At 41.5% G+C, this 26,233-nt stretch overlaps 1 long non-coding RNA gene across 1 annotated transcript; it reads right to left on the minus strand.

Annotated features, from left to right (window-relative positions):
- Positions 1-5,010: 5,010 nt before the first annotated feature.
- On the minus strand, positions 5,011-25,906 carry LOC126061674 (uncharacterized). Its single transcript, XR_007513866.1, has 3 exons — positions 25,812-25,906; positions 8,468-8,688; positions 5,011-5,057 (listed from the first exon to the last, which is right to left on the minus strand). It is a non-coding gene; the product is annotated as an uncharacterized LOC126061674 (long non-coding RNA).
- Positions 25,907-26,233: the final 327 nt, after the last annotated feature.

A 26,233-nucleotide genomic window follows, 5' to 3' on the forward strand; every position in this document is an offset into this window, starting at 1 on the left:
TATATATATATATATAATGAACTTATTATATATCTTGGCAAGATGATTTCTTGGGAAAATACTAAAAGTGTCAACAGGCTTCTTGTAGCTGCATAACAAGAAAGAAATGAGCTAAAGAAAGGATTTAGAGGAATATGTAAGGATAGAGAATCATAGTATAGAAAATAAAACTGTTTCTCATAGCCATTCTCCTCAGCGTATAAAGATTCTCAAAGTGAAAGAAGTCAAAGAGCATATCAAGGGCATGGCTATTAAAACATTATTAAGATTTAAGGCAATATCTAGTAGGCTCTGTCATCTAAAAATGGGGGAGGGCATCTAGGAATTTTAAAGGTGTTATCCCACAGCAGCCAGACATAGTCAACAGAGTAGAGAGAGTCCTATTTAAAAGAATGGTGGATGTGGAATGGTGGGTGTGGCTTTTGTTGAGTCAGGTTGACTCAAGTCAGATTAGAAGGAAAAATGCAGTTTTAAGAGAGTTTTATCAAGGAAAGTACCAAACACTGAATTAAAAGAGACTGAAATTGCCTCTGGAATCCTTAGTTCCTATCAGCACAAAAGCAATCAAAAAAGGCTACTCTTCCGCAAACATGGACCTTTCCTGTGCGAAAGGAACAATGCTTCAGAAGACAGAGCCATGTGCTCAAAGTGTGGAGCAAAAAAATCCTTGGAGAACAACGGAGAAGGGAGATCAATTTAGGCATCGACTGCAGTAATACTGCCCCTGCCTCATCATTGTATATTGGGTGTGCTGGGGATGGATAAGTAATCTTTTTAGTTCATAGGTCCTTGGAACAATAGAAGCCACATTTGTAGAGCTTCATCTAATCCTATTCAGATCACAAGATCCCAGGCTTCAAGTCTGGTACCATAAGTAGATGAAACTTTTGGGGTCTTACACGTGGAAGCAATGGTACTTATAGGGGGCAAAGGGTAGACTGTGTTGGTTGCAAAAAATGGCTACAATACCTTGTAGCTTCTTCCATCAAGAGATGTAGTCTATTTTTCCACCCCTTGAGTCTTGGCTGATCTTGTAACTATTTGACCAGTGGTGCAACCATTAAGCACTCAGCTGCCAACTGAAAGGTCAGCAGTTCAAACCCACCCAGAGCTCCACAGGAGGAAGACCTGGTGGTCTGCTTCCATAAAAATTACAGCCTAGAAAACCCAATGGGGCAGTTCTACCCTGTCACATAGAGTCGCTATGAGTGGGAATTGACTTGATAGCACCTAACAACAACATGTGGCAGAAGTAACGCTGTACTCTTTCCAAGCCTAGACCTTGGAAAGCATTAGAGCTTCTGCTCTTGCTCTCTCTGAACACATCTACTGCCACCATGTGAACACACTGGGGCTAGCCTGCTGGATCATGAGAGATATGTGGCCCAGTCATTAATGTCACTCCAGCCAATAGCCAGCCAACACCCAGATGCAGAGCTGCCTGGCTGATTTTCAGCTGCCCACAGACATATGAATGAGCCAGTCCAGACCAGCTGAAGAACACCCAGTTGATCCCAGCCCAAACTGCCAACCTACAGAATTGTGAAGTTAAAAACAAACAAAGAAACATAGATTGTTTTGAGCAAATAAATTTTGGAGATGTTCGCTCTACAAATGTTTCTCTGAGATGGGAAGGAAAGTAAGGTCCCACAAAAGCCGAAACTGAAGTGAAAGTGGCTTTAGGGAAAGGTACCAAAGCCAGCATTTGCTTGATGGCATCTCCAGGCCTCAGGGGACTTTCAGTTTCTGTTTTCATGACTGCACAAGTATCCTTACTGAAGATAAAGTTCAGGGACCACTAAGGCTGGGAGACTAATAAGACCAATCCCTTCATAAAGCTGGCACCGTCATGGGCTAAATAAAGGCTCCCCAGTGATATCCAGAACAGCCTTGGAAACAGGCCTGGCGATCTGTTTCCAAAAGGTCACAGACTTGAAAGCTCTATGGAGCAGTTCTCTGCACAATGAGATTGCCATGAGTCTGAATCAATTCAGACAGCAACTAACAACCATGACAATAACTACAAACGGATAATAAAATCCTTTCTATAATAAATATTAAGATGAAACACACACAAACCCAACCAACTCACTCAGGGGTTCAGCACCCACAAACTCTTACTTGAATTACATTTAATTAAATGAAAAGCATCAACTGCCTCTGGGAAATGAGAGGTGAAGTTCATTAACAATTAAATTGACTGAGTAAGGAAGAGCTTAGTTACTATAAGCCTGAAGCATTAAAATAATTTCAGTCTTTCTGCAGAACTCAGAATCCTATAAACAGAAATAGATGCCCTTGTCTACAACTGGTTCCTTCCTTATCTTCAAGATACTGTGATCATTTACACCAAGCAGAAGGAATGAACTTTGTAAGTGAAGGAAATGATTTCAATTCCACTGCATTCAAAATGCAAATTATGAAGGTTGTTTAGGGAACATTTTAAACATAGGGAATGCAATAGGTCATCTAATTTCATAGAATGTTAGGGTCCAGTATTCTCTCTCCCTTTTTCTAAAGTGTTACTGCTTGCAGACATGAGAACTATTTTCATCTCCTTTTAGTTGGTGCCAGAGCTGTGACTTCATAGTTTATTATTTCCCTTTCTGAGCTTAAGAATGTCTATGTCCTGTGTTTCTGAACACTTTTGCTAAAGAAAAGATTTTGTGGTGGGTGGAGTAGTGACTTCAAAACTGAAAGAGGGGAAAATTCGTTTGCCAAAAGGTAGCTAGATTTAGAATGACTCAAATGGGTGGAAAGGAGCTAGAGATAAGGATGTTACCAAGAGAATGTAACGTTGGCTTTACTCAGTGTTATGAAACAGAAAATTTTATTCTCCTTTAGTACCCTTACTCCTACCCCTTACCTCTGCCCCTTGCCAAGTACTCAGGAACTAACACTGAACACAGGCAGCCTTATATCCTCCCCAGAGCTGCTCTGGGTAGTACCCTGTCTGGATATATTTTGTCTTTTCCATCTTCACATCCCATCAAAACTCAAATCTTAGCGTTATTTCTCTGCTCTCATTTCCGGCTAGCTATTGTTCTTGGAAAGGAGTTTATAAACTGATATATATATCATTTACATGTAAATGATCCTGGAATTTTCCTTTCCCCACAGAAGAGAATGATGACTCTGCCCACTCGGTTTCTTTTTTCAGTACCCATCCATCCAAGGACTGTCTTCTTTGTCATTGCCAAATTCGTTTCTGAAATTTATGTTGAAAGGTAGCCAAGAAGGTGTCCAGAAAGATGGGAAGAAAGGAGAATGATACCAAATTAATCTTCAAAATAAATGAGAGAATTTTGAAAATTTACAGCAAATAAAATGTACTGGAGTAGATAGGTATCAGATAACTGGGAAGAAGGGAAAAAGTAAAAGAGTTGTTGCTGGTGGGGTAAGGAATCCACTTTAATACATTTTTAAAAGCACAAAAATTAGAAAGTTATTTGATTTTTACTACTAATGAATATATGATCTGGGCTTCTTTGAATGAGACTCCGTACAGAGACTGGACCACATGAAACAGGGGTTAAAAGGGTTATACACTAAGTTTAGAGTGAACAACTCATCCCAGTTTGCCCAGGACTTTCCCAATTTTAACAATGAAATTTTCATGACCTAGGAATTCCTTCAGTCTCAAAATGAGATGGTTAGTTACCCTAAGCTGTTAGTAACTAATAATGGTAAACTCTCATTTTTCTTGAGAAGGGTTGCTGAGAATAAAGAAGCTACAATGGCATTTCCCCTTCAACAATCCCATAGAGATATTACCTTTACTATGTTGAAATACAAGTACTTATGGTCTCTGTCATATCTTTTATATACCCACTAGTGGCTCCGGGGAATCCAATTAAAAAAACTCAGTTTTCTGTCTCTCTTCCGCCTTCTAGAGGACCAAGATGTTACTAGACCTCCAGGTCTCGCTGGGTGCAACACTGAGGCATGAGTCCGCTGAAGGCGAAAAAAGAAAAACTTTATTTGGTTGGCCAAGCAAAGAAGCCCACCGGGACCTGTGTTGCCAAGATGGCTCCTAGATCAGTAGTCACAGGGTTTATATATGGAGAGGAAACAGAATAGGGGTGTGCTGTTCTTCAGGGCGTGTTCAGGGGCGTGGTCCATCAGGATTGGTGGACAGCTACTGTAATGATGTTGACGTCATGGGGTTGGCGCAGTCGCACTGGTGCCCTGATGGAGGGGAAATGGTGGCTTAGCTCTGCCCAGCTGCCATCTGGCAGTTTCCCGCCTCACTCCCCCTTTTATTTTCTGGATTTGGATCCCATATAAGGCCAAAATCCTGGGCCAGACAGGGACTTTCTTCTGTATCTATTTCATGCCAGCTAGGGGCACTGGCATAGAACTGGGCTCTGGCTATAACCAGTTCAGGAGAGACGGGGCAATATCCCTGTTGTAACATCATCTGCAAATGGAACTTTTGGAGTGTGAAAGACATAAACTTTATTAAAAGGTTAAGCAAACAAGGCCCAAATACAAGCAACAGGACAACCATGATCATGGGGCCATAGAAGGGGAAGAAACCATGTTAAGCTTGCAATTGCAGCCTTTAATGTATTGCAGAGATCCTATGACGCTGGGCCTTGGTTGTTGACAGTCAGTCTTTGAGCCCAGCCAGAAACAAGCACCAGGTCATACAAAACCAGGAAATAAAGACCAACAAGGCTAAAACGACTCGCACGGCCACCAGCCGATGACAATCAACTGACACAATTGTCTATGTTGCCTGTTTCTTCTTAAACGACTTTAAACCCTCTAAAGGCAACGTCTCCCAATTATCACTGTCTTGCCAGTTCTTACTTTTTTGCAGGGTTTGTTGGTTGATATCGGGAGTAGGGGCTGGTTTGATGCAAGAGTGGTGGATCCACGCTCGCTTTCTGGTGATCTTGACTGCATTGGGGGTTGACATCAACACCTCAAAAGGTCCCTTTCACTTTTCTGCCAGGTCTGTAGCATTTTAGGTCTTGACATATATCCAACCGCCAGGCTTCGAAACGTGGAGAGGGATCTGGGGTTGTGGAAGAATCTGCCATGTCACGTACCTGTGAAAAGAGTCAAGCACCCCCGCCACAGAATACAAATATTGTTTAATAGCTACCTGGCCTTGCTCATGCATGTTCTCAGCCTCAAAAGTGTCTTCAGGATCCAAAGTATTTAAGTCCTCCCAAAAGTTATGGCGGCTGGGACTCCTCTACATAAGCTCAAAGAGGCTTACCTTAAATTTGGTTCAGAGTGCAACCCTAATCCTGAACAGAGCCAAGGAAAAGGCCTTCACCCAAGTAACTTCAGTCTCCTGGCAAAGTTTGGTCAGTTGGGTTTTTTCAGTCTGGTTCATTCTTTCTACTTTTCTATCTGATTGGGGTCTTCACATACTGTGAAGACACCACTTAATCCCCAGCTGTTGGGCTACGAATTGTAAAACCTGAGCAGTAAAGTGTGTTCCATCGTCATTCTTGATGCTTTCTGGCAGGCCAAACCTGGGGATGATGTCTTCCAGCAGTCTTTTGACAACTTCTGTGGCCTTTTCAGTTCTGCAGAGGAATGCTTCAATCCAATTGGAAAAGATGTCTACAAACACCAGCAGATACCTGTAATCACCTGGAACCCAGGGTATCTCAGTGAAGTCTATCTGCCAATCTTCTCCCAGAACATATCCTTGGCACTGGGTCCCCTCTGGCACTGCCTAGAAGGTCTTGGAGTTGTTTTTCTGACAGGTGATACATTGTCTAGTAACGTCTCTGGTAATAATAGCCTGCAAATTCTGGCCAACAAAGTGTCTCTTTACCCAGTCATACCTCATTTCCCTCCTGTAGTAGATGGCTTCATGTAGGTGCTTTAAAAGGATGTTGGGGATCCTGGGTTGTGGAATGAATAGCCTTGTATCCCTTGTGCAGAAACACTTATCCTTTTTCTAGAGCTGCCACTGATCAGCCACAGAAAGGTCTTTATCACTGTTAACAGGGGTTTTCCATGGCTTGTGGCAAGGTAGGGTGTGGAAAGGGGGCAGAAACTACCACTAGGGTCATTGTTCTTGCCTCCTGCTTGGCCTCTAAGTCAGCCCTTTGGTTGCCCTGGGCCACTTCTGTATCTCCCTACTGATATCCCTTTCATTGTACCACAGCCACAGAGGTGGGAAGTGACACCACCTCAAAAAAAAAAAAAAAAAAAAAAAAAAATTTTTTTTTTTTCAAGAAGTTGTAAAATCTGTTGGCCGTGTTTGACTTCTTTACCAGCAGAATTCAAAAGTCCCTCTCCTTTCACAAAGCCCCGTGCACATGTAAAACTGAAAATATGTACTTCAAGTCTGTGTAAATGGTCACTCACTTGGACTTGACCAGCTGCAAAGTCTGGATCATCGCAACCAGGTCGGCTTTTGGGCCAAGGTTCCATTGGGGAGAGCGTTCACTTCAAGGACCTCAATGTGGCTGACAACTACATAGCCCACCCTCCGTTGGCCACCCTCTATGAAGCTACTCCTGTCTGTGAAGCTCTCTAAGTCCGCATCTGCTAGAGGTTGATCTTGTAGGTCTGGGCAGCTGGCATAGACCAGGTCCATCATTTGGACACAGTCATGGTGGATGGGGTATCCCAGGGGCAGAGTGGGGGAGAAGGGTGGCCAGATTTAGAGCAACAGCAGATTGGGGCAGCACGTTGGGATTATCAAAAAAGCCTGGTATTGAGTTATTTGACTCTGGGATAGCCAATGACTCCTCCTCTGTTCCAGTATAGTGAGTACCGAATGAGGGGCACGAACTCAAATACTTTGGCCCAAGTTTAGCTTCTTGGCTGCCTTCAGGATCTGTACAGTGGCAGCTACTGCTTTAAGGCATGCTGGCCACCCACGGGTGACTGGGTCCATAGTCTTAGAGAAGTAAGCTACTGGTTGCCTCCAGGGGCCCAGATTTTGAGTGAGGACCCTGCAGTTACACCCTGATGCTCATGCACAAAAAGATTATTGACCATCCGAACGTTTGCTGGGTCCTCTGGTTCCTGAGCAGTGTATTGTCTAAAGATTCTACAAATCCTTTCGAGGAAAGCTGAAGGATCCTCATCTTTATGCTGTTTAATCTCATATTCCTTACTCCTACCTAAAAGCTTAGGTATTCCATTGTTAAGGCTCACTAAGAGACAGCCCTGATAACAGGTGAGCAAATCATACTCTGCTGGGCAACTGTGATCCTAGCTGGGGTCTTGAAGAGGGAAGGCGTCATCAACTGCATCTCCGGTCAGCTGAGCATCATGTCATCTCTGGGCTTCCTCTCAGGCCCTGTCTAGGACAATTAGCCTCTCCTTCGAGGAGAGGGGTGTTTTTTAAGAGAGATTGACAGTCTGCCCATGTGGGATCAAAAGAGTTAAAGATGGTAGTAAACAGTTCATACATTTTTATCGGGTTCTTGGAATACCCTGGGTGGAATTCTTCCAGTTAATCAGGTCTGCTGTACTAAAGGGAACATGAACTTGAACCAGGCCCCCATCTGCTGCTGGAGTTTGGTGGAGGGAATACTGGCCAGAGGCTGGCCCTCCCTGTTGGCTCTGTCCTGGCTCCACAGCACCCTGGGCAGTATTTCTCCCCTGATAGGGTGCCCCCTCTCATATGGGGTGGCAACAAGGGAAAATCTCCAGGACAATTGGAGGGCTCTACTTTCCTGTTGGGTTCTCCACCCTCCCCCAGGCTCTGGGAAAGGACAGTGGAGGAGAGGGGGCAGTTCCCACCAGCCCACTCTCCCTTCCCCTGGCTGCCCTTCCCCGACCCAGCACAGGTCTGGAAGGAGAGCCATGTCCTGCTGGGGGACACCACAGCAGCTGGGGCACACCACAGCAGCTGGGGCAGGAGCAGAAAAAGAAGGATGAAGTGAAGGAAGCTGTGGTGTTTCCAGGGGGTCGAAAGGACCATCCGTGGTGGGCTTTTTCCTTTCCTTTTGTACACAGATTTTGCATACCATCTGAGTTTCCTCATCATTATACAATGACACGAAGGCTTCCACTTAATGTTTTTTATCCCACTTACCATTTCTTATGCAATATAAATCTAGCTGAAGGATGGTGTTGCAGTCCAGTGATCTGTTCAGTGACCACTTTCTTGGTCCCCTAGACAACACTGGGGCCAGGCAGTATTACATAAGAAAATTCATTTCTTCTTTTTCATACGATCATAGCCGAATTTATCCCAATTCTTTAAAATACACCCTAAGGGTGAACATTCGTAATGCTTTTAATATTACACACTTTCTTAATCCTATACACTTGCAGGAAGACAAAGAGACAGACAAAGGCCACTGGTTCCAGATACACTCAGACAGAAGGATGTTCCCTCAACCTAGAGGGGCACCCACCAGAAAGACATCCCCTCAACCCAGAGGGATGCCCACCAGATGGCAAGGGTCTAGTCCTATCTACCACTGACAACCTTATGGACCTGCCAGGATTCAAATCCACCAGAAACAGTGCTTACCTGATTATTGCAAATTTCTTCCCTTGCTTTCTGGAGTGGCCATTGGGTTCGGAGCACGTCTGCCCAGAGGGGCCCAGACGGAACAAGTGGTTCGGTTGCCAGCTGCTGAGGTCCTCCTAGGGCTGGGACTGGTGCACCCTGAACACTGAGCGGAGCTCCTGGCTGGCTCTCCAAGATATGTTACAGGACCTCCAGGTCTCGGTCAGCATGACACTGAGGCACTAGTGGATTGAAAGAGAAGGAAGAAAAACTTTATTTGGCTGGCCAAGCAAAACAGCTCCCTGGTAGCTGCATTGCCAAGATGGTCCCCTGATCAGCAGGCACAGGGATTTATATGTGGGGAGGAAACAAAGTAGGTGGGCTCTTCTTCAGGGCATGTTCAGGGGCATGGTCCATCAGGATTGGTGGACAGCTCCTGTAATGATGCCATCATCATGGGGTGGGCGCAGGCCCTCTGGGGGCGCGATGGCGGGAAAGTGGTGGCTTAGCTCTGCCCAGTGGCTATCTGGCAGCTTCCCACCTCAAAGAACATGAGGGATAGATTTTTTTAAGTGAGTACTGAAGGCCGTGTGTGTGTATGTGTGTGTGTGTGTGTGTGTGTTTATAAAGGAGAAGTTCTTGATTTAAAGCAGTAGTTCTCAAGTGGGGATAATTTTGATTTTATCTTCCAGGGGACATTTGGCAGGGTCAGGAGATACTTTGGGTTGTCACAACTGAAAAGTGGGGTGCTAATGGATTCCAGTTGGTGGAGTCCAAGGATGCTGCTAAACATCCTACAGTGCACAGAACAGACCCCCTCAGGAAAGAATTATCCTGCCCAAAAGGTCAATAATACCAAGATTGAGAAATCCTCACCTAAAGGCACACATCATTAATAATAGACCATCACACATCAGAAAAGTGCATGGGGGAGAGGGGCTGAGGCTGCAGCCTTCCTGTCTGTCCTTAAATCACCATATAGAGCGATGCTGAAAAACAGCTTTTCAAGCATCTAATGTGGTAATGTGTAGCATATAAATAGAATCCTAAAATAACATAAGCGAAAAGCAGGAAACAGGTGGTGTATGGTGTATTCTTTTATCAGCTGCCTAGGTCTAGAATAAAACACTTGACCTAAAAAATAATAATACCTTTATCCAAGGTTTTCTAAAGTCAGGATAATGGGGAGTATCCCAGTTCACTCAGAATCTGTAAAAGACACTGTCAATTGGAATTGAGTCAGCAGCTAGGAAAGTGAAGTTCACCTTATGAAGGTTAGAACCAGCCAATTTATTCACTCTACAACCAAAATATTCCTTTATGCCAAGACTCTTGAGGAAACTGGGGTGCAAAGATGAAGATGACACATCGAGGGTACAAAAATATAATTCTCTGTTAAAGGTGACTATTGTGCCATGGGAACATAGCAGGTCAGGGACTCATTCACCTTGAAGAAAGTATCTCAGAATAGGTAAAATATTGGATGAGCCTTGAAAGATAAGTAGTAAATAACAAATAGGAGTAAATAACCCACTAGGTAGAGAGGCAAGATAAGAACGATTTAGGCCAAGGCAGCAGTAAGTGTAAATCCTGGGGGCTTTAAAAAGGCCTTTGAACAGCTGACCTTAGCAGCAGGTAGACTTCATGGAGAAAAAGGAAGAAGTGATTTACATGTCAGAAGTTAAGGAAAAGACTACCTGGATGTCTACAAAAGATTCTCTCTAGTCAAACAGGGTATATATTCTCCCTACACCCAACACTATCTTCTCCCAACTCAGAGTCTTAGCCTACATATCTCTCCCTCTCTATTAAAACACCCTTCTTCAAAGTTTCTGCATATACCCCTCAGGCCAAAGAGATACTTCTGTCCTTGTAGTAAACCAATTGCCATTGAGTCGATTCTGACTCATGGCGAGTCCATATGTGTCCAAGTATGACTGTGCTCCACACAGTTCTCAGTGACTGTGATCTTTCAGAAGTAGAGAAGTATATCATCAGGCCTTTCTTCCAAAATGACTCTAGGTGGATTTCAACCACCAACCTTTCAGTCAGTAGCCTAGTGCTTAGCCATTTGTACCACCCAGGGACTTCTGTCCTGGTGATACTCAGGGCTAAAATCACTTACTATTCATTTACATCTTTGTTATGGGGATGCTTTTCCTCAGTATAAATCATATACTTGCCCATCTATATTGTAAGCTCCCTAAGAGATGGACCAGATTTATAGAGCTTGGTGCCTCCAAGGATTACTTACCACAGTACCTGGCAATCATATCTACAGAATAAATGCTGGTGAGTTAATATTATTAAAATAACTGTGGGGTATGAACGAAACAGGGCAAGCAAATTACAGTACTGGACACTTAATTCAGTGCTCTTTAAAGTGTTATTTTTCAGAAAGAAAAATTAAATCATTATTTTAGAGCTGTCGTTCCAAAAAAGACCAAACCTGTTGCCATAAAGTCAATTCCGCCTCACAGCAACCCTATAGCAACCCTATCAGCAGAGATTAAATATTGGGTGCCTGGCACATGTTGAACACTCGATAAGTATTTGTCAAACAAAATGTCACAAAAAGCGTATCCCAGATTGGTTGGCATTAATAGTTAGATTTCTTACTTCTGTGGGTCATCTCACCCTTTCCACCAACTTTCTTTTCCTGTGTTTCTGCTTTCAGTGCATAAAATACGTGATTAATTACGCTGTTACTCTCTCACATGCCAAAAAGGATGATGATGTCTGTACAGAGCTGCATTCTTTTTGTGCGCTCAGCAAATGGAGTTGACCTGGCTGGCGTGGCCCTGCCTTCTGTGGAGGCTTTGGGCAGCAGGTGGGAGGGAGAGGGAAGAAAGAAAGAGGGTTCAGCCCTCTTTGAGAAAAACATGAGTCAATTTATTGGACTTAACTTAGGCTTTTTTTAAATGGCTGTTATGGAATAAATGGTGTTCACAAAAATACGTATTGAAGTATTGGCCCCTGTGCCTGTAGATGTATCCTGTTTGGAAATATGGATTTTTGTTATGTTAATGAGACCATACCAGTGTAGACTGGGTCCTAAACCTAATCACTTATGAGTTATAAAAAGAGAATGGAGCCAACCTGGCACCTTAGACAGATGCATCATGCCAACCCTCTGCAGCAAAGACCCGAAAAACTGAGTAAAACAGATACAAATATCAATCCTGGAACCCTAAGCATCAAATGAGGGGATAAAGAACTGGATCAAACACTGAATGGAAGAAGAAACTGACAGATAACAGAAAACAAGGAGAGATACAGAATGCAGGTTTCCTGGCAACTAACATGGTATAGTGTCGCCATTTTGGAACACAGCCAGCATTGACCCTGGACGGGGAGTATGGGAAAGCAAATTTAAGAAGCTACCAACAGAAGACAGAGCACCTGGTAACCAAAGAAACACACTTTCCCACCCCTCATCCCTCCGTTCTATACACCACCTCCACCCCTTTACAACTGGCTACGGCATGTTGTTCTACTAGAGAACTACCAGCCTGCCACAACCCCAGGTCCACTTTGCACCCATCTGCTGGCTTCTACCATGCCATTTTTCCCCTTCTTCCTTTTCTTTCTCCCTTCCATCTAGCTCCATGCACCACTTCCAGCATGCTGTAACACCTTGGCTAGAGGGCCACCAGCCCACAGCTGCCCTGGGTCTGCCCCATCCCACCCACCTGCTTCTACCACACCACCATCTTTTTCCTTTCTTTTATTTCTTTCCATTCTCCCTCACACCTAGCCCTGTATGTCACCTCCTCTTCTTCTCAACTGGTGCTGAGGTTCACCATGCCCCTACCCAGTGGCCCCCATGGATTCATAGTTCTTATTTGTTTATTTTTTATTTCATTATTTTTTCTTTTCTTTTCACATTCTTCCTTTTCTTTTTCCCTCCCACTTAGCCCCATATGCCACTGCCACCCCTTCCTCTGCACTTTCCCATACCACCATGGCTACAGAGCCACCAGTCTGCCACCACCCAAAGACAACCCTGTCCTGCCCGACTCACCGACTCCCACTGAGTTGCCATTTTTTCTCTTTATTTTCTTTCTCCTTCTCACCTATCCCCATAAGCCAACTCCCCTCCCTCCAACCAGCTTTTGGCTCTGCCCTTCCCACATTCACCGGCCCTCACTGTGTAGCCAGTTTTTAAATTTTTTTTTAATTACTTTTTCTCTCTTTCTCTCTTTTTCTTCTTGCTTCCACCTAGCCCTGTACACCATCTCTCTCTCTTCCTGCTGGACCCCACTATACTGCTGCAACTAGAGATCTACTGGCACAGCAGCCTGCCACTACCCCAGGTTTGCCCAGTCCCCACCCACAAACCTGCTACATGGCAATATTTTTTCCTTTCATTTTTCATTTCTTTTCTTTCTCCCTCCTACCTAGCCCAGGATGTCACCTCCCCTCCTTCCCACAGGTAACTGGGTCCACCCTGCCCTCACTAGCCCACCAACACTGGATGCCATTTTTCCTTTTTCTTATTTTTTCTCTTCCTTCCCTTTTCTTCCCCTCCCCACCCTGCCACCTAGCCTCATACATCACCCTCCCTTCACTCAGACCCATGGCATGCCATGGCAGCTAAAGCATTCCTGGGCTCAGGCCTACTGCTGCTACAAGCCTGCATTGTCCAACCCTCTCGCCACTTGACCAGCTACTGAACGGTGGGAAGTGAGCCTGTACCACTCCCTGTTAAACACATCTGCCTGTCTGGCAAAGGGCTGTGATTGCTTCCACACTGCTGGGCCAACATCACGAGGCCAGTAGCACCCACCCAGTATGCCCTCAGCCACCTCACCAAACCAGTGTATAGCAAAGTCAGATCACACAGCCTGCTGCTACCCTGCCTGCTTGGACAAGGCAGTGAAAGCTATCATGCCCAAAGACAGACAGCAAGCAACAAAGCACGCCTGGCCTGCCTGGCCTTACTTACCAAAACAAAACAAAAGAGCAGGATGAAACAAATGAACATGCAATCAAAAATTAAAGAAAATAATACCATAATGTCTTGGAGACAGCAGACAATATCAAAACATAAAAATGAAGAACAAGAATGCTCTAGTAAGTGGCCAAAATAAAGAATCAGATGATCTTCTGCTAAAAGAAGAAGTAGTGGAACTACCTGACCCAGAATTCAAAAGACTAACATTAAGGAATTTCCAAGGAATTAGGAAAGAGATCAAGGAAAATGCAGACAAAGCCAAAGAAAAAAATAGAGACAGTCAAGGAAAACACAGACAAAGCAGTAGAAAAATTGAGGAAAATAATACAGGAAAAAATGTCAAAATAAATAATTAGAAATTATACAATAACAGCAACTAGAAATTCAAAAGATAAGCAACAAAATTTCAGAAATGGACGGCTCAATAGAAGGTCTTAGGAACAATTTTGAAACAATGGAAGACAGAATCAGGGGGATTGAAGACAAATCCATGGACAACACTTTGTTTGAGGAAAAATCAGAGAAAATAATGAAGAAAACCTAAGAATTATGTGGGACACAGTCAAGAGCAAACATTTGCCTGTGATCAGAGTTCCAGAACAGTGAACAAAACCAAAAACACAGAGAAGAGTGTTCAAGATTTGCTGGCAAAAAACTTCCCAAATATCATAAGAAGAGCTGACCATCCAAGAAGATCAATGAACCCCAAATAGTGTAGACTCCAAATGAAAGTCTCCAAGACAATTCATAATCACATTTACCAACACCAAAGACAAAGAAAGAATCCTGAGAGCAACTCGAGAAAAAGGAAAAGTTACTTACAAAGGGGAAAAAATAATGTTAAGGTCTGATTACTTGGCAGAAGCCATCCAGGCAAGAAAGCAAAGGGAGGACATATATAAACCTTGAAAGAAAAAAACTGCCAACCAAGAATAATACATCCTACAAAATTCTCTCTCAAATGTGGCAAAAGTAGGACATTTTCAAATAAAAAGAAATTAAGGGAATTCGCACAAACTAAACCAAACTTATAAGTACTACTAAAAGGAGTCCTTCGGTTAGAGAACCAACAACAGCAAACAACAACCAGAGTCCAGGACACAGGACAGCATCAGCCAGATACCAACCTAGGTAAAGAACTCTTAATAATAAAACAAAGCTAAAAGACATAAAATAGGGGCATAGAGACATCAGTCTATAAATGACGACAACTTCAAAACAATAAAAGGGAGCCTAAACAGTGTAAGTATAGAACTTTCAAATAGAGAGGAAGTTAAGGTGATATCAAGTAATAAAAGACTGGTTCAAATCAAACTCAGGGAGATAAGGGTAAATTTCCAAGTAACCACAAAGTAAGTTAACAAACCTACTCAACAGAAGAAAAAAATAAACATTCAGTAACACAAAATATAATAACAAAAGAAAAGAAAACGAAATCTGTAAACAAAAGGAACTCAGCACAGGAAGGAAACTAAGAGGAACAAAGAAAATGTTAGCATCACAAAAAAAAAAAAAGCACAATAATATGACAGCAATAAACTCATACCTATTGATAATCGCACTGAATGTAAGTGGCTTAAATGCACCCATAAAGAGACAGAGAGTGGTGAAATGGGAAAAAAAAAAAAAAAAATCAATATGCTGTCCTCAAGAGACACACCTTAGACACAAAGAAATAAATATATTAAAAACCAAAGGATGAAAAAAAAAATATATACATATATATATATCAGGCAAATGGTAATCAAAAAAGGGCAGAAGTGGTGATACTAATCTCAGATAAAATAGACTTTAAGGCAAAACTGACCATAAAATACTAGGAAGGACATTATATAATGATTAAAGTGACAATCCACCAAGAAGACATAACGCTGGTAAACATCTACACACCCAATGACAGGGTTCCAAAATACATAAATTCTAACACCACTGAAAAGAGAAATAAATAGTTCTACAATAAGAGTAGGAGACTTCAGCATGCCACTCTTGGTAAAGGATAGAACATTTATAAAGAAACTCAACAAAAATATAGAAGAAACAAGTTGACTTTATAGACATACATAGAACACTCCACCCAAGAGCAGAAAAGTATACATTCTTTTACAGTGCACATGCAGCATTCTCCAGAACAGACCATTTTCATAGATTGAATTATGTCCCCACAAAAATGTGTGTATCAACCTGGTTAGGCCATGATTCCCAGTACTGTGTGGTTGTCCTCCATTATGTGATTGTAGTTGTATGTTGAGACAATTAGGGTGGGACTAAAACACCACCCTTACTCCGTCACCTCCCTGATCCAAGGTAAAGGGGATTTCCCTGGGGTGTGGCCTGCACCACCTTTTATCTCTCAGGAGATAAAAGGAAAGGGAAGCAAGCAGAGAGTTGGTGACCTCATACCACCAAGAAAGCAGCACCAGGGGCACAGCGAATCCTTTGGACACAGGGTGCCTGCCCCCCAAAAAAGCTCCGTGACCAAGGGAAGATCAAGGACAAGGACCTTGCTCCAGAGCCAACAGTTAGAAAAAGCCTTCTTCTGGAGCTAATGCCCTGAATTTGGACTTGTAACTTACTAGACTGTGAGAAAATAAATTTCTCTTTGTTAAAGCCATCCACGTGTGGTTATTTTCTGTTATGGCAGCACTAGATGACTAAAACAACCACATTTTAGGCCACAAAGCAACCCAAAATAATATCCAAAACATGAAAATTATACAAAGCATTCTCTCTGATCACATTGTAAAAGTAGAAACCAATAACAGGAAGAGCAAGGAAACTGAATAACACCTTTCTTAAAAACAACTGGGTAACAGAAAAATAGCAAAGAGGCAATAAAAAAACTTCCTATAATCAAATGAGAATTAAAACACTTTATACCAAACCTTTGGGACAGAGCGAAAGTAATGCTCAGAGGTCAATTTATAGTCATAAACAAACATATCAAAAAAGAATAGGCCAAAATCAAAATGTTAGTGCTACAACTCTAACAGTTAGAAAGAGAACAACAAAAGAAGCCCACAGCCATCAGAAGAAAGGAAATAATAAAAATTAGAGCAGAAATAAATGAACTAGAGAACAGAAAAACAACAGAAAGAATCAACAAGACCAAAAGCTGGTCCTTTAAAAAGACCAACAAAATCCACAAACCACTGGCCAAACTGACAAAAGGAAAACAGGAGAGGAGTCAAATAACCCAAATAAGAAATGAGACAGGGGATCTTATAGCAGACCCAACCGAAATAAAAAGGGTCATAACAGAAAACTATGAAAAATTGTACTCCAATGAATTTGAAAACCTAGAGGAAATGGGCAAATTTCCAGAAAAACACTACCTACCTAAACTAACACAAACTGAGGTAGAAAATCTGAACAGACCCATGACAAAAGAGAGAGAGAGAGAGAGATTGAAGAGGTACAAAAAACAAAACAAAAAAAAGCTCTGTCCCAGATGGCATCACTGGAGAATTCTACCAAACATTCAGAGAAAAGCTCACACCAGTACTACTCAAACTATTTCAGAGCATAGAAAAGGAAGGAATATTCCTGAATTCATTCTATGAAGCCAGAATAACCCTGATACCTAAGCCAAGCAAAGACACTACAGAAAGGAAAATTACAGACCATTATAGATGCAAAAATTCTCAGCAAAATTCTAGGCAAAATAATTCAGCATGATATAAAAAAAAAAATACACCACTACCAAGTGCAATTCATAAGAGATATGCAAGGATGATTCAACATTAGAAAATCAATCAATGTAATCCACCACGTAAACAGAACAAAAGAAATGAATCACATGATCATCTCAATTGATGCAGAAAAGACATTTGGTAAAGTCCAACACCCATTCCTGATTTAAAAAAAAAAAAACTGTCAATAAAATAGAAATATAAGGGAAATTTCTCAACATAATAGAGGGCACCTATACAAAACCAACAGCCAGCATCATTCGCAATGAAGAGACGCTGAAAGCATTCCCCTGAGAACAGGAACAAAACAAGTATGCCCTTTATCACCACTCCTATTTACCATTGTCTGGAAGTCCTGTCTAGAGTAAGTCAAGAAGAAGAAATAAAGGGCATCCAAATTGGAAAGGAAGAAGTAAAACTATCCCCATTTGCAGGTGATATGATCCTATACATACAGAACCCCAAAGATTCCACTGGAAGACTACTGAAACTAATAGAAAGATTCAGCAAAGAAGTAGGATACAAGATAGACGTTACAAAAAGCAGTTGGATTCCTATATACAAAGAGAACTTCGAAAAGGAAATCAGGAAAACAATACCGTCTATAATATTCCTGAAAAAGACAAAATAGTTAGGAATAAATCTAACCAGGGACATAAAAGACCTATACAAAGAAAACTACAAAACACTACTGCAAGAAACCGAGAGAGACCTACTTAAATGGAAAACACATACCATGTTCATGGATAAGAAGACTCACATTACAAAAGTGTCAATTCCACCCAAACTGATATAGAGATATAAAGTAATTTTGATCCAAATACCAACAGCATTCCATAACAAGATGGAAAAAGTAATCACCAAGTTTATATGGAAAGCAAAGAGGCCCAGATAAGCAAAGCATTATTGATGAAAAAAAAAAGTAGAAGGCATCACACTACCTGATCTTGAAATCTACTATATGGTATATAGTAGTCAAAACAGCCTGGTACTGGTACAAGACAGAGACATAGACCAATGGGATGTAATCAAGAACCCAGATATAAATCCATACGCCTGTGTTCAGCTCACTATTGACAAAGAACCAAAGTCCATTAAATGGGGGGAAAGACAGTCTTTTTAACAAATGGTGCTGGGAAAACTGGATGTCCATCTTTAAAAAAATGAAACAGGACCCATACCTCACACCACACACAAAAACTAACTCAAAATGGATCAAAGACCTATATATAAAATCTAAAACGCTGAAGATCATGGAAGAAAAGATAGGGACATGGTTAGGAGCCCTAATGCATGGCATAAATACAATACAAACCACAACTAATGGTAGAAAAACACCTGAAGATAAACTAGATAACTGGGAACACGTTAAAATTAAATATTTATGCTCTTCAAAAGACTTCACCAAAAAAGTAACAAGAGAACCTACAGACTGGGGGAAAAAAATTGGCTATGAGATAGCCAGTAAGGATCTAATCTCTAAAATCTATGAAATACTTCAAGACCCCAATAACAAAAAGACAAATAACCCAATTAAAAAATGGGCAAAGGATATGAACAGGCACTTCACCAAAGATCATAATTCTCAGTACCTTGGCAGTTATGATGTAGTTTGGCAGGCCTATAATGAAGTAATCACATCCATGATAAGATTTAATATAGTGTGATCGCCTCCATTAAGGGGTCTGCTGTGAGTAGCCAATCAGTTGAAAGTAAATTTCCATCGGGTGTGGCCTGCATCAATTGTAGATGGATTTTCTGGCAAGGCTCCTGGGCTTTTGCTCACTCTGAATCTTGCAACTGGTTCCTGTTCGTCTGGCCTCCAGTTCTTGGGACTTGAGCTAGCAGCTTACCTGCCATCTTGCCGGCCAATCTTGGGATTTGTCAGTCCCCACAGCCTGTGAGCTATAGGTCTGCTGTCTGAGCTGCCAATCCTTGGGTTCGCCAGTCCCTGCAGCTACCTGAGTCAGGAGAAGCCTCCAGTCTGACCCGTGGATTTGGAGCCTTCCAGCCTCTACAACCGCGTGAGCCATTCCCTTGATATAAATCTCTCTTTTATTTATTTATATACATATTTATATGCTTTACTGATTTTGCTTCTCTAGAGAACCCAGCCTAAGACAGGCAGCTAACAGCTACATGGGAAAATGCTTGGAATCATTAGCCATTAGAAAAATGCAAATTAAAACTACAATGAGATACCATCTCACCCTGATACTACTTGCATTAATAAAAAAACAAAATAGAAAATAACAAATGTTGGAGAAGTTGCGGGGAGATTGGAACTCTTATGCACTCCTGGTAGAAATGTAAAATGGTACAACCACTGTGGAAAACAATATAGCACCTCTTTAAAAACCTAGAAATAGAAATATCATATGATCCAGCAATCGCACTCCTGGGAATATATCCTACAGTTCAATGCAGCATTATTCACAATTGCAAAAACGTGGAAACAACCTAAGTGCCAGTCAACAGAAGAATGAATAAACAAATTGCAGTACATACACACAATTGAATATGCAACAATAAAGCACAATGATGAATCCACAAAACAACTCACAACAGGGACGAATCTGGAGGGCACTATGCTAAGTGAGATAAGTCGATCACAAAAGGACAGATATTGTGTGAGACCACTATTATAAAAGCTCAAAAGATGGTTTACACACAGAAAAAAACAATCTTTGGTGGTTATGAGAGAGGGAAGAGGTGGGAGGGGAAATCACTAATTAGATGGTAGACAAGCGTTAACTTTGGTGAAGGGAAAGACAACACACAATTGAGGGTAAGTCAGTAAAACTTGACGAAGGCAAAGCCGTAGAAGCTTCCCAGACACATCCAAACATCCTGAGTGACTGAGTTACTGGGGCTGAGAGCTGGGGACCGTGGTCTTAGGGGACATCAAGGTCAATTGGCATAACATATTTCATGACGAAAACGTCCTACATCCTACTTTGGTGAGTAGCACCTAGGGTCTTAAAAGTTTGCAAGGGGCCATCTAAAATACATCTATTGTTCCCATCACGTTCGTAGCAAAGGATAATCTAGAAAACCAAAGACACAAGGAAGATATTAATCCAAAGCACTAATGGACAACATGAACCACAGCTTCCACCAGCCTGAGCCCAGAACAACTAGATGATGCCTGGCTACCACCAACGACTGCTCTGACAGGGATCTTAATAGAGGGTTCCCCACAGAGCAGGAGAAAAATGTAGAACAAAATTAAAATCCACAAAAAAAGACCAGACTTACTGGTCTGCAGAGAATGGAGGAACCCCAAGACTATGGCCCCCCAGACACCCTGCTAATTCAGAATTGAAGCCACACCTGAAGTCCAAAGCCTATAAAATAAGCAATAACAAAGGTGAGGAATGTGCTTCTTAGTTCTATCAAGTATACGAGACCAAATGGCAACAAAAAAAAAGCCAAACCCACTGCTGTCAAGTTGATTCCGACTCATAGCGACCCTATAGGACAGGGTAGAACTGCCCCATAGAGTTTCCAAGGAGCGCCTGGCATATTCAAACTGCCGACCTCTTGGTTAGCAGTCGTAGCACTTAACCACTACACCGCTCAATCAAGTATACAAGACCAGATGGCAACATCTGCCCAAAAGCAAAGACAAGAAGGCAGGAAAAGACAGGAAACCTGGACCAATGGACAGGGGGAACCCAGGGTGTAAAGGGAAAGGGGAGAATGCTGACACATTGCAGGGATTGCAACCAATGTCACAAAACAATTTGTGTATAAATTTTTGAATAAGAAACTAATTTGTGCTGTAAACTTTCACCTAAAACACACACACAAAGAGCAGAACAGACTCAGAGACACACACAGGGAGAGAACACATGCCAAGAAATGTCCAGGAATACTAACATCCTCCCCTTAGAGCCACACCTTGAATTTAGACTCCTATCCTCCTGAAATATTAGAAAATAAATTTCTGTTCTTTAAAGCCTCCCACTTGTGGTATTTCTGTTACAGCAGCACTAAGTATCTGAGATACCAACTATGACCCAAGTGGTCTCCATCGGGAGCTTGAAAGTGGTCAGTTGGAGCTGGTGGACATGCCCAAAAAGCTGCCTTCACTGTCCTCTCCTGTTTTTTTCTGAGCTTGGTGCTCTGGCACCTTCTCTTGTTGAAGGGGTTTATTCTTCTTTGTCTCAGACACTTCCTTCATCTTTGGGGCCTCTTCTATTTCATATTCTTCAGAACATAAAACTGTTTGCCACCTTTTATATCCTTATTTTACTAAAATCTGTGAACTGTTTTAAACTAATTAAATATGAAAGTGAAATTAAAAGCAATAAGGCAGAGTGAGTTGAAGCCATTTATGTCTGATTCATCCTATGAATGGCTGGCAAAATGAAAGCCTTCAAAATGCATTCTTAATTTTACTCGTAATTGCACTGCATAAAAAAATAAAACGGCAAGGGTGTTCAAATATACTTAGACTATTTCAATAAATTTTGGGATTTTCAAAATGGTAACTAGCTGAAAATATCAGCCGACTTCCCATTCTTCAAAAAAGAAAAGGCCTGAAGATGTACATAACCCCAGATCCGTCAGTTCCACCCTAGGCTTTGCCTAGAGAAATGAGCACAAGGTGATATGGACCAGAATGTTCATGGCTCACGATCCGTAATAGTAAAAACTTGGAAACAAACTCATACCCTTTAACTAGAAAATGAATAAGGACATTGTGGTTATTTATATAATGAAATACTCAAGTTAAAATTAATGAATGAGACCTGTGTATTTCATCACGGACAAATCTCAAAAGTAATGTTAAATGGACAAAGCCAGTCATAGAATGATTTGTAGCTATCACTGTTATTTCTTTTAAAAAAAAAAAAAAAGAATCTGAAGCAGATATGGCAAAGAGATACAGTTTTATTAAACTGGGTGGTGGGTACATAGGTATTCATTAGATATTTTTGTTAATTTGAAATATTCCATAATTTCAAAAAAGATCCTACCAAAAAAACTCTTACTAAACCAATGAAAGGGATACATCCGACTGTTTCTGTTTACCTAAAGATCACAGTACACTTACAGTGTAGCCCTGTTCCCATACATCTGTGGCATCTGAGCCTGAGAACTCTCTTGAAAGGAAAGCCCACCAGTTCTAAAAGGCACTAACTACCCTGCTGCAAAAATACCCAAAGAGTTAAAAGGAAATTGATATATACACCCAAGCAAAAATTACAAAGCAAATCTATTTTATAGCCTATTTTTTATTTACAGGAATCTTAAAATAATTATCAATGTAAATAAATATCTTTTTGAAAGAGCAGTTAAACACATCAGAATTTCTGTTCATTCAAACACTCTGTTACATGTAACGCTGGTATGGGCTCTCTGCTAGGACTTGAAAGAACCCTCACTAGAGAACCAGACGTTATAATTATACCAGTAAAAAGTGACTAAATGAATGAGTCAATGTGTGTGTATTAATAGAGAGGGGGTTTTTGTCCGTTATGATTGCTGAGGCCAAAATTGGTGTTGAATTTAACCCCTGCTCATCAGAGGAAGGTTAGATGGTTTGAATATGTGAAATAGTCTTAATAAAGACTCCGGAAATTCAATGCCAGACACTACCCAGGTGGATACGGCTTCAGATGTTGAGCACAGACCCAGATTTTATTAAAATGATTATAACTGAAACGCCGACTTTACAAATGAAAGCAAATCACAAAATCCAACTGTAGCACAATTATAAACTCTTCTAATTAAGCTCCGTGTGTCTTGACTCTTCCGCAAAGACGCGGGAGTGGGATAGAAGTATTTTGCTAAGATGCCGGTTTCCGTGTGTTCAGGTATGAAAGTACGCATTTATTAAAAAATGAATTTTTGTGGGGATTACAACTAATGTCACAGAGCAATTTGTGTATAAATTTTTTGAATGAAAAAGTAATTTGCACTACAAACTTTAAGCTAAAACACAATACAAGAAAAAGAATGAATTTTTGTCAAATGCTTTGGATCTAAAGAGTTAACAAAAAAGCAATTTGTTTATATTTTTGTTTAAGGAAACCTAAAAGTCTTCCTATTTATATCATCCACTTAATGTCTAACATAAAGAGCAAAGAAATTATATTCTCCTTTTCACGTCGCTATGGTTTTCAGATTTCTTAGACTGTAGAACATTTCGACTTAAAGTCAAAAGACTCTAACCTGCTACGTGATCTCAGGTAACTCATTTTTTCTAAATCTCAGCTTCCTTAGATGCAAAAGAGAGTTGACACGTGTTTGACATAATTGCATGTCCTAATATTTACTGTGCCCATAGAAAGGAAGACAGGATCAGGTGGGGGTTGGGGGCACACTGGGTTCATATCCTGGGTTCAACACTTTCTTGCTGTGTAATCTTGGCAAACTCTGAAAGGAGGCTTTATTTCTCAGAACCCTACTTTCTCCATTTACAAAATGGGAATATATAGGTCTGTTGTGAGGATTAAATCAGATGATATACGTAAAGAGTGTGGGACAGTGCTTGCTACTATTAAATACATGCAAGAGATTATAAAAATAGGTGACGGGGAACAAAAGATTACCAAATGTGAATGAAAACAGATACGCATTTGAAATAAATAATTAAAAAAGGATTATTCTTTCATATTAATGTACCTTGATTATTTCCCATTCTATTTCTTATTATACAAAATTTAAAAACAAGTAGATGAAGAAGTTGGAGACAAGGGAAAACATGGAGCCTAAAATCCAAGCCAGGATCAGATTAGCGTTCAGAAATACTTGCTGTAAATTCCTGTACAATCATTAGGAATTGAGCCATGATTTCGACTTTAAGGTTCCAAGAGACCAAGTCAGTGTCTGCTTAGTCTAACGTACAAAGTCCTTGCTGCTTTCTAGAATTCAAACTTTATTTACCAATCAATTTTTTTTCTAGCCTGATATATCCTGGTCCGCAGCTTCTTGTCTGTAATCCAAGAGAAACACATTGCCTCTACTCTGAACCAGCTGCAAGGTTTCTGAAATGATCTGGTCTTGCCAGTCTAACAATTGGGCGTCAGCCAGAGGAAATTTCATAACCTGGACACCAAAGATGGGCTTCAGGGAGTCCAACACATAAGAAAATGTGTCTGAAACAACGTATTTGAACATTCTTCTCAAGAGGGCATACAGAACTTTCTTCTCAGAGAAGTCTGTGACCTGCAAGCTCATGGTCTGTGTTGACAATGGCTTCTACCAGCAGTGAAGTCTTTGGCAGGAAGTGGATTAAAAGGAAGACCAAGCAAAGAAGACTTCGCAGGCCTCTGCTCTGCTTCCCTATGAATAGAATACTGGTGGCTGGCTGCCTGTGACTGTGCAAGCAGTTATTTTGTTTTCTTAATTTAAGAAAGAAAAAAAAAACTGACAAACGTGCACAGTTTTTTAAAAAGTTCGTACAGTACCAAAAATTAATACAGTGAAAATAGATCTCCCTCCCACTCTCGTCCCCTTGTCACACACTTCCCCTCCCTAGAGCAACCACTTTTATCAATTTCTTGTATCTCCTTCTAGAGAATGTCTCTCCAACAGGCATTAAATAGAAGTGTTTGCAAAATAACTTATCTGTCGCTAGATTCTGAGCTATGACACATGACTGTGAATCGCTGTAGAGTATGACTTTAGGCAGATGTCCTGGGATCGGAGTAGCCGCCGGTCTGGGTCCTGAGACAAGACTGGCAGGATGTCATAAGAACTCCTATTCCCAACAGGTGATATGGTCTAGAATTAATGTTCTTGGCTACGCTGCTTACCCACCAAGTTAAACTTCTCTCCTCCCCACCCCTACAACGAACCGTACATGTATCATACCCATTGCTTTCAAGTTGATTCCAACTTACAGCAACCCTAGCTGACAGAGTAAAACTGCCCCATAGGGTTTCCAAGGCTGAGATCTTTATGAAAGCAGACTGCCACATCCCTCCCCCACACAGCACCTGGTGGGTTTGAACCACCAACCTTCCAGTTAACAGTCAAGTGCCCAATGCGCCACCAGGGCTGCTTGCGTGTATCATGACTGATCCTATATAGAGTCTGGTGGACCACCTGACACTTACCAACCTCTCAACAACTTGGTCCTTCTCTCTACTCTTACGTCCTACTAACTGATCTATGGCTTCTTCTCTGGCTGTATCGCCCACAATCTTTCCACAGCACTTTAGAGTACTGCCCATCCCTTTTCGTGTTTCATGGAGCTCACTTCTCTCGCTTTGACTTCCTTTACACAGCAATGTTCTTGCTGAACTTCGTTTGCCTTCCCTCTCTCTTTCCTCCTACCTTTGAGCCTCATCCTTCCTTTCTCTATTCACTGTCTCTGGGTCATCTCCTCTACTCCTGTGGCTGTAATGATCAAGTCCTGTTATCTTGTATCTCTGCCCTCTAATCCCAATTCTAGACTCAAATTTCTAACTGCCTAAGAGCCTCCCTGCCACACAAAAAAAGCCCAAATCAGTTGCTGCTGAGTCAATTCCAACTCATGGCCACCCCAAGCCTTTTAGAAGAGACCTAATGCTTCATAGTTTTCAATGGTTGTGACCTTTTGGAAATAGATCACTGGGTCTTTCTTTCGAGCCACCTTTGGGTGAATTTGAACTGCCAGCCTTTCAGTTAGTAGCTAAGTGCTTAACCATATGTGCCACTCAGGGAATCCTAATAGATAAGTCCATCTAAATATCCCAAAGCCATTTGGGACATGCAAACATACCAGACACTGATGTAATGATCTCTTCTTTCCAAAGCCATTTCTCTCCTTCTATCCCCTGTCTTATAGTCTTTGAGGTAAACTCTTACTTTGAATGAACCATGCTTCTCAGCAGTTACACCCTTGTAAGTTCCCCTTCTACACTGATTCTGGGCTTAGCCAATTGGGCTTTAGCAAGCATGATGCAAGCAGAATCTTAATAAGCACTTACATATCACAGCTTTGTCTTTTTGGAATACTTGCTTTTGTGATCTAGCCACCACAAGAGAACTACATGGAGAGACACACGTGAAGAGAGAGAAGTCCCAGACTTCCAGCTGATGCTGCCAAGGCAGCATTATGTAAACGAATCTATATATAATGTTCCAGCCCCATTTACTATCTAATTATAACCACATGGTTTGGCGGGGCCCCCAAACCAGCCG

This window comes from Elephas maximus, chromosome 18 (assembly GCF_024166365.1).
Source record: "Elephas maximus indicus isolate mEleMax1 chromosome 18, mEleMax1 primary haplotype, whole genome shotgun sequence".
Classification (NCBI taxonomy): Eukaryota; Metazoa; Chordata; class Mammalia; order Proboscidea; family Elephantidae; genus Elephas; species Elephas maximus.